Here is a 9,187-nt window from a genome sequence, read left to right on the forward strand (position 1 = left end):
TCACGAGATCCCGCTGATCCATCACATTGAATCCATTATCATTGGCTCCCCCAGCTCTAGATTGGTCGGCATTGTTGGCCGACCCATTGTCGGGAGCCCTGCACGTTCTGTTGTTTTAAACCGCACTTACTACAACTATGTTTGGTGCTGTCATTGTTGTTCCCACGAGAAGCTAGGGAAAGGGGTTCGTCCGTCCTTGTAGAGCCCCGCATGCAAGGATAAGGCTGCTTACTCTGAGAGGTCGCCTGGTATCCCAGAGTCACCGTTCTAGACACCTCACCCAGGTGCCATTCAGCTTTCGGCACGGTTTTCGCACCTCCGCTTGGGGGTTAATTCCTTCGGGACCACCCCTGGACAATTGTCCGCGACTGCCTATTTATTTTTGTAACCATATTCAGCAGAAACCCTTGGTACAGGGACCCTCTATCCGCAAATATTAATAATAGTAATAATAATAATAATATTTGTAATTTGAGGATTCAGGTGTTACGAATGTGTGATTTCGAGGGTAGGATTTGATTGGTTAAATAATTAACCAAAAAGAAGTTAACTTTTAGGGATGTTATATATGAACCGAAAGCAAGCATTAAGCGTGCGCTTAAGCTTGGTATTCAGCTCATCAGTAATATCATCGTATACTACACAGTTATAGTTAAAGAAAGGAAAGATGAGGCTTTTTACTAGGAGCAAACGTCTTGAAGTAGGGAGTGATTTTTTTATTTCTGTTAAGCTGTTGAAGGAGTCCGAAGCTTTTTCTCGAAATACCCGAAACTTGTTTCCTCCAAGTAAGAGAGCGATTAACAGTATAGCCTAAATCCTTCGCAGATTCTACAAAGACGTGTATCGATCAAGAGAGGAGGTAGGCTTGAAATTGTTTCAAGTGATGGAGAGGAAGAAGGTCATATGATTATAACCATAATTTTAGCAGGGTTAACCAGCAAGGCCATTGTACCTCCAGATCAATATCCATCGGTACCTTTTGAAAGAAGCTGTTTAGATTAGCAATAGGCCGGGGCAGGTAAAGCTGAAAGTCATCAGCATATTTATGATGGTTGCAATGTGGCAGCGAGCGGGATGGGTGGTACGTGTTCTGAAAACGGTGATGGAGATGTCCTATATTTGCTCTGCTAATCGAGGGAAACGAGAGGGATCTGGGCTTATGGTTTCTTCGCTCGCGCAAGGCTAGAGGCAAAGATTGCAGGGAGAAGTGGCTTGGGCTGAAACCAGCTCGGTATTTTATTTTCTGACGATCCTGTGCTTCCTTTTATCAACTTTGCCTCATGGCGGCGCATTATTCGTTTCACGACGTAGCGTGTTTGATTTGCAACTGAGCTGGCGAATATTGTCACTAAAATATCTTCTTCTTAGAGTGCGTACCGACCTCCATACGTATTGAGCAAGTGCGCCGAAGTGCGCTATCAGTTTTGATGTACGTTTCACTCATTTGTACTAAACCCAAACCTCGGTCGTTCTTTAAAATATCAATTACTCATTAGAAGTTTAAACAAAAGAAATGAATATGTATGATGATGAATCAAATAAGTTTTTAGCGGAAGTTCAAACAAATGTAAAATAGTCTAATACCAAACTAGACGAAATGAACTCGAATATCAAGGAACTGTGGAGGTTGGTTATGTGGAACGAAATTCTAAAAGCCGACCAATAAAAATAAAGTCTTAGAAAAGAGACTTTTTATTGGAGGCGATTTTAATTCTAGAATTGCAGACCAAAACCAGTTGAACTACGAAATACTTCCAAATAATGGAGAAAAATTGCGGCATAATTCTGAAATACATGTCGCCGTGCTACATAGAAATCAAGCGAAACAAGAAACTGCAACTAAGTCCCATCTGATTCTTTGTGCAAAGGCATCTGACAAGTAATTCAAGAACTCCTAAAGGCAGTAAACGTCAGTCATTTCAATTCAACAGGGTTGACCTCAGTCAGCTGTATGCAGCGAGTAACTCAATTCAATCTTCGGCTATTGACTCAGGGTGCATAAATAGTTCGGCGAGCTTCATCTATTTCCCCTCGTCCTGGCCTGCTTCACTCGATATTGTGGATTTCTTTCTGAGGACAACGGTATACCATACAACGTGTAAGATGCGTATTGACCTCCCTCTTCCAAAGGTAGTTTCTACAAGGATCTACGCTCAATTATTATTCTCCGTTAGCTATCAAATATCCTGGAACAAATATGCCTTCAGCAGTTCTCTCCATAAATAAAAAATAATGGGATCCTTTCAAATCACCTCGGCGGCTAAATCTGTGCTCCGTATATTAGACGAGGTAGACCGGTCACTGTACAGTTCCGAAGTGATCATTCTAGCCCTTCTCGATCTGACACGGGCGTTCGAAACTCGATTACGAACATCTTCTAGCCAAACTTAAATCTCAGCGAATCACTAAAAAGTAAATGTTATGGTTAGTAATTTTCTCTTGTAATTTACTTATAAATTGTTGGAAGAGCAAAATATACGAAGTCCGGCCTAGCAGTTCGTGCAGTAAGTTCGTTCTTAGTAATTACGAAGACTGATTGGCCCTTTCGCAGCGATTTTTTTACTGACAGGGTTTCTTTTACGTTTGGTCAAAATGCATAATCGCTATGGCATTGTCAGTGTTTCTTAAAGTGTTTTCTGTAAAAGGGATTTTCTTGGGTTGTCAAAGTGGAAATTAACCAACAAGTCGATCAGCGTGTTATTGTCAAATTTGTAGTGAAATTCAGTAAGAATGGCCCTAAAATCATTGGAATATCACCAAAAGTTTCGGAAAATCGTCTGTTTATAATATTTTTACGGAAAATTTCAAAGATTTGCGACAATGATTCTGCTTACACAGCAATTCTCGTGTGTGAGTTATTAGGCCCCAAAAATAATATTCTATTCCATCATTATGCTTGACCACCCCCTTACTGTACGGGCCCCCCTGTGGCTTCTACTTGTAACCCAAATGCAATATGGCGATGCGTGGTCAGCATTTTGGAGATTGTGAAACAATCAAACAAGACATTACTAGGCTGTTAAAGGGCTTAACTGAAGAGCAGTTTAAGGGGTGCTTCCAGCAATAGAAAAGAAGATGGAACAAGTATATTGTGTCACATGGGAATACAGTGAAACACTTCAATAGCCCTCCCTTCTATAATCATTCCGAGAATTGATGCCGCGCCATAGGTAGGTATAACAGGAACTGCGCGGGGACCGCGAGGTCTGCGGTTGTCACTCAGGCGAGCAGTCAAGCGTGAACAAACAAAAGAGGAGCGAGCTACAATGAGTTAGTTCACACTCGCCGTCAGCCTCAAAATCGGTGCTATAAAAGAGTTTCACTGTATTTTGCATGTGGAAACCTTAATATATGAGAGAATTTGTAACATTAAATTTTTACCAACAAAGTAAATGTTGCAGGTGAGGGATTTTGTCAAATTGGATATAGAGTTCTAAAATTTTCAGTCGATTAGCAATTATTTCCTGATGAGCGAAAAGTTAAAACGTTCCGTAATCGTAAGATCACTTCAAAGTAGTCAACTTTCAATGGCTTTTAGTCTGTGAAAATAAATTACGAAGAACCTATCAAAAATATAGAAATTTCTTTGGTCGTTTCTGTACATTCACGTCTATACTGAGTGCCGATCCGTCGATAATCAGAAAGCCGTTTGTAGTGCCCAAAGAAGAAACTAATTTTTTCAAATATTAAAGCGCAACTTTGTGCTCACACCATTTCTACAAGCCAAAAATGTGCAATTTGTTTCAAGAATTATCTGCGTACGTTGTTTGGTTTCAGAGATAACTCCTTACTACCATTTTGTTATTAACTTAATAAGAAATTCCTATTTCTGGCTTTAAAATGTACCATTCTGCATAGAAAGAATAAAAAAGTTCTATATTTTTTTCAAATTGATTTTAATTTATTTTCAGAAAGTAACAGCTATTCAAAGTGGAGTATTCTGAAATTATCGTAAGATAATGGTACTTTTTGACCTTTGGCTCAACATGAAATACTTGCTATAGACTGAAAATTTGAAAACCCTATATCTATTTTGACAAAAACTTTCATCTGCGACAAGTAGTTTGTCTCATATTTTTAGAATTTTTTTATGCTAAGATTTTTACCATCATTTATAGAAAAATTTAACGTCTGAATTACGTAACGTCCAGAGCGCCCGGACTCGCTCTCCCAGTACCTCGTACCGACGACAGTGGTCTAGCTTTGTGAATTTTTATCGCAAGAAAAAATACAGAAAGAGACTCTGAATTTATTGAAACTCAACATTTCTCTTCACAACGAGCTATAGAAAACAAGTTAAATATTGTTTTCCACATATCACCCCTATAAGTCTGTCTTATAGATCCTAAACTAAGCCTACAAGTGAAAAATGGGTTTTGCAAGATATTGGAACTAATTATGATTCTTTTATATTTTTTAAAAGCAAATTGTTGCCAACACATGAAACAGTACTTCATACTCATAATTATATGCTTAAACGAATTGTGTAACCAATTTATTACTATTTTTAATAATATTCAATTTGAATAATACTAGAAAGTTGCATTTTTGCTGAAATTTTTAAATTTGGTTTAATTTCCAATTGGAGTGAGGTGGATAATAAATTGAAATTAAATATAGGATTGTTTAAATAATTTATCATTATTTTTCATGATACTTATTTTAAATAATGCTAGAAAGTTTTGGTTTTTTCTGAAATTTTCAACTTTTTGGCCATTTGTGGACATGACATGAAATCTTCACAAAATTCTTTGTATGTTTTCAAGAATGATCATATAACCTTGAAAACAATGAACAAATAAATTAAAAAAATAAATATTTTTTAACTGAAAAAGGCGGAGGAGAGTTGAACAATCTAGAAAAAACTACAATTCTCTTATACTTTTCTGAGAAGATAGTTATAAACAATAATAAATTAATTAAAGAACTATTTTCATTTACCTTGCAGTAATTATTACCATAATAAGTGAAAAGTGGGTAAAAAGTTGGACATTCAACAAAAAAGTCGTTTCGACTTAGTATGAATATATGAGAAGATAGTTATAAACAATAATAATTTTTTTAAGCAATCAGGTTTGTTAGATTTTTTCATTATTACCTCAATCTAAGTACACACCGAACAAAAAGTTGAAAATTTCAGAAAAACCGCAATTGTCAAGCATTCTTCAAATTGAGTATTATTAACAATAATAATAAATGATTTAGGCAATTAATTTGTCTACTTTAATTAAATACTCTCCTTGAAGTATTATTTCGTATATTAGCAACAATTTGCATTTAAAAAAAAAACATAAAAAAATCATAATTAGTGGAAAAAACGCGCAAACCCCATTTTTTCACTTGTGGTGTGAGTCTAGGACCCTATAAAACAGACTTGTGGGTGTGATACGTGGAAAATAATATTGCATTGGTATTCTATAGCTCATTTGAAGAGAAATTTTAAGTTTCAATAATTTTAGCTGGTAGTGAGTCTCTTTCTATATTTTTTATTGAGATAAAATTTCACAAAGCTGAAATGGCCAATTTTGCCATTTTATTGGTTTATATATTGTTGCCCTGTGTAAAAAATTGAAAAATTGAAAATGAAAATTCTCTTAAAAATTTAATGCTGACAATTTCGGAAAAAAGAACTTTCAAATCGGGTCGACTCGATTCGAGTGCGCTCACGGCTATACAAAGCCGCTCGTATCTTGTAATCAAGGGACATGATTTTTCTTAAATTTGGTCAAAGTTTTCCCTGAACATCAAGTAACAACTTTGCCACTGTAAGTTTTCTGTCCGCAAAACTTCCCTGCAGCCTTTTTTCCATCAAAATCTGAGGAAAGGATTCCTAACAGTAATGGGTTGAAATCATTTTCATGTTGCAAATAACGGAAAAAAATCTGTTTCTAAAACATAATTGACATCGGTAGAGGTTTTTCTATTTGGAAAAAAACCGAGGATTTTTTCCGCGTTTTGACAACGCATGGTGTTACTAGGAAGGACACTCTTAATTAAGGTATCTTTATTTTTTGGACAGATAATAGGGTGGTTCAAAAATTTAACTGTCAATGTTTTGTTTTTGAACCCCCTAATTCGTTCTTTTTCCGAAAAAAATCCCTATTTTTTCAAATGTGATAGCATTAAGCCGTTCCCCGGGCTTTGTAATTAACATGGGGCTTTGAAGGGGAAAATCTCGTTTTCTGAAAAAAATGAAGAAAGTACTTGTTTTCAACTTTTTATCAATTTAACTTTAGTCAGTTTTTAAGGAATGTTTAAGCAATAATTCTCACCTAATGAAGTCTTATGTAAAATTCATTTGATTGTTTAAACAATTATCATTTATTCAAAGAATTTGTTTCGCTCGTTAATCGTAAGAAGTTATTATTTTTGGGATAAATGATACAGTTGATGGATTTCAAGAATAGTAATAAATTCTTGTTTAATATAATTGGTAATTATTTATTATTATTTATTTGTAAAAAGGTATTACTTACTAGGATTAATGACACAATTAGCGAATGCTAAAAGTAATATTCTTTGTTCAAAATATTGAGCAACTGTTTAAACAATTTTTATTTGTTTACAAAATTTTATCATCTTGTAAATCGTGAAAAGTTGTTATTTCCTGGACAAATTTGGCAGATAAAAATGTTAAGAGTGATATTTTTTGTGAAAGACAGTTTGCAGTTAGTTAAACCATTAATTCAACTTGCTCTTTTACAGTATTTTCTTCTACCAATTAAATCAAGCGGAAAAATAGATATCAATTTCGTGACTGAAACGTATTCTTTGAAAAATTAGAATTTCTTTAGCGAAATTAAAATCGTTTAACTAATTGTAAAATGTCTTTCACATAAAATATAATTTTTAGCATTTAATAAATACGTTATCGATTCCAGAAAATAGTAACTTTATAAGATTTTCAGGATAACAACATTGTTTAAAAAAATGAAAATTGTTTAACTACTTGCCAAATATCGTTATAAAAATATATTTCTCTCAAAATTCATAAATTGTGTAATTAATTGTAAAAAATAATAACTGTTCACGATTTACAAAATTTAATTCGTAAATAATGGTTACCAAATATGTTAATAAAAAATATTATTGTTGAAGTTCATGAACTGTTTAATTTCTCCTAATCAAAAAAACCTTTCACGATTTGCAGGCAAAAAGAAATTGTTTGAACAAATAGTCATTGTTTAAACAATTGAAGATTAGTTAAGAAATGCTATTTTTTATTTTCCAGGCACAACACAAGAGACTTGAGGGTGTGAAAACTCACGTTTGTTGGATCGGCATTATTCCTTATACATTTTTAAGAGGTGTCTTAACTTTAATTTACAAAAAGTGTACAACAAGTACTCCTTCTTTTAAGTTTTTCGAAAAATGACCTTTTTTAATATAAATCCCCATGTTAATCTCAAAAGCCCGGTGCTACGGGTTAATGTTGACCTACCTGAAAAAAGCGAATTTCTTTTTCCACAAAACGAAAAAATCTGTGGGGGGGGGGGATTGATCACTAAAAATCAAGTAAAATTTTAATGGGTTTAAATTTTAACCTAGTGCACGCTCATCAGCTACTTGTACCAAAAGTTGTGCATCTTGTCGGACGCGGTGCTTTCCAGTTACTTGCTCTTTTCAAAACAGCTGAAACATGTAAAACTGTGATGTTAGTCAGCTCCATATCTGGGTTGTTGCTAGCTCTTGTCTTCTCTACTTGGAGACACGTAGCGTCTAAATTGCTCTGTTCGTTTTTCTCCAAACACCGGATCAATAGTTCGTCATGTCTTCCAATTGAGGGACTTCGGTGTTTTGCTGATTATTTTGCTTTACACTCACTTAACGATAAAACCTACTTACACTGTTAAAATAATATTAAATTTAATATATCCATGTGTGTTAAAATTAATATATGAAGTATATGAAATCGCCATTAAGAACGCGTATATTAAATTTCATACACATTCATGTTAATCACTTACAAGAAAAATCATATAATTTCATTTTTCACAAATTTAAAATAAGTTTTGCTGTAATTTTCGATTCTAAATAATAAAACGTGATACATTATTCTTGTTAACCAAAAATAAAATTCGATTACAAGTCGAATAGTTCAGTTAAAGCAAATAAATAACAGACTTAACCTACAATTAATTGTATTCCCCTTAAATTTTGACCATTTAGAGCAAAATTAGGAAAAATTTTACCTGTACATTGCACTTTCATTATAAATATCAACTGAATCTACGAAGTCTAGATTATTAATTTCATTGAGAATATTTGACAAGATTTAAAGAAATGAAAGCAGGTTGAGTTTTCACGCACATTCCTATACTGACCTGTATATTAAATTTAATACACATGTATATTAAATTCACTACACCAATGTATGTTAAATTTCAGTAGCGGTAGTGCATATTTGCTTCACACACATGTATATTAAACCTCATACAGATTTTTCTAACAGTGTACATCTGCCTAAAAGGTTTGATTTTGTTGCCTTGTTGTAAAACTTTTCATGTACCGTCGCAGTCTAGCATTAAGAACATCAAGTTTCTGCCGTTACACAGTTGGACAAAATCCCAAATACCTGGTCAAAAGACGAAAAATCCAGTTCAAAGAGGATGATTTTTAAAGGTCAGAAAAGTTTTAGTAGTGGCTCTGGCATTTTCTTTTACTAACGGAAAACTGAGGTGTATGCACCTCTCTTTGTATCTTATTCTTAAATAGAACTTCTTGCGTGCATTTGAGCGTCAGCTGTGCTAAAAAAAATGTTGGGATCGGACTAGCATAATCACTTCAATTTCCAATCAATTTTGATTGACAAAAATGTACTGTTTTTAAGAATAGGAGAGCGGCGGGTAATGTGGGGCACATGTTATAAAAAGCTCCGTTAAAAGTTAAATATATTGAAAACTATAGTTAAATAATATATAGCACGTAAATCAATATCTTATCTACCCAATGCGTATTATTATTATTATTATTATTATTATTATTGAGTTTAAGTCTATTAAAGTAGTTAATTATCAAGTTTCACAGAAAGTCTGCCTGCGCCAAGTTATCCTGCCTGATTGGCTAATGTGGCGCGTTCGTAGTGCAATTTCAGAATTGAAAGTAAAAGTTGTTTACTGAGTTCAATGAAATTAATTTTGAATAAATGGTGGGTTTAATTAATTACTTATAAATTGTGTGCAACTTG

General features: G+C 33.9%; 1 protein-coding gene across 4 annotated transcripts in view; it reads left to right on the top strand.

Annotated features, from left to right (window-relative positions):
- The window catches only part of LOC117175851 (semaphorin-1A-like), a 545,745-nt gene that overhangs the window by 327,160 nt on the left and 209,398 nt on the right, over positions 1–9,187 (top strand). The gene's annotated exons all lie outside the window — the stretch shown is intronic.

Source organism: Belonocnema kinseyi, chromosome 7 (assembly GCF_010883055.1).
Source record: "Belonocnema kinseyi isolate 2016_QV_RU_SX_M_011 chromosome 7, B_treatae_v1, whole genome shotgun sequence".
NCBI classification, from domain to species: domain Eukaryota; kingdom Metazoa; phylum Arthropoda; class Insecta; order Hymenoptera; family Cynipidae; genus Belonocnema; species Belonocnema kinseyi.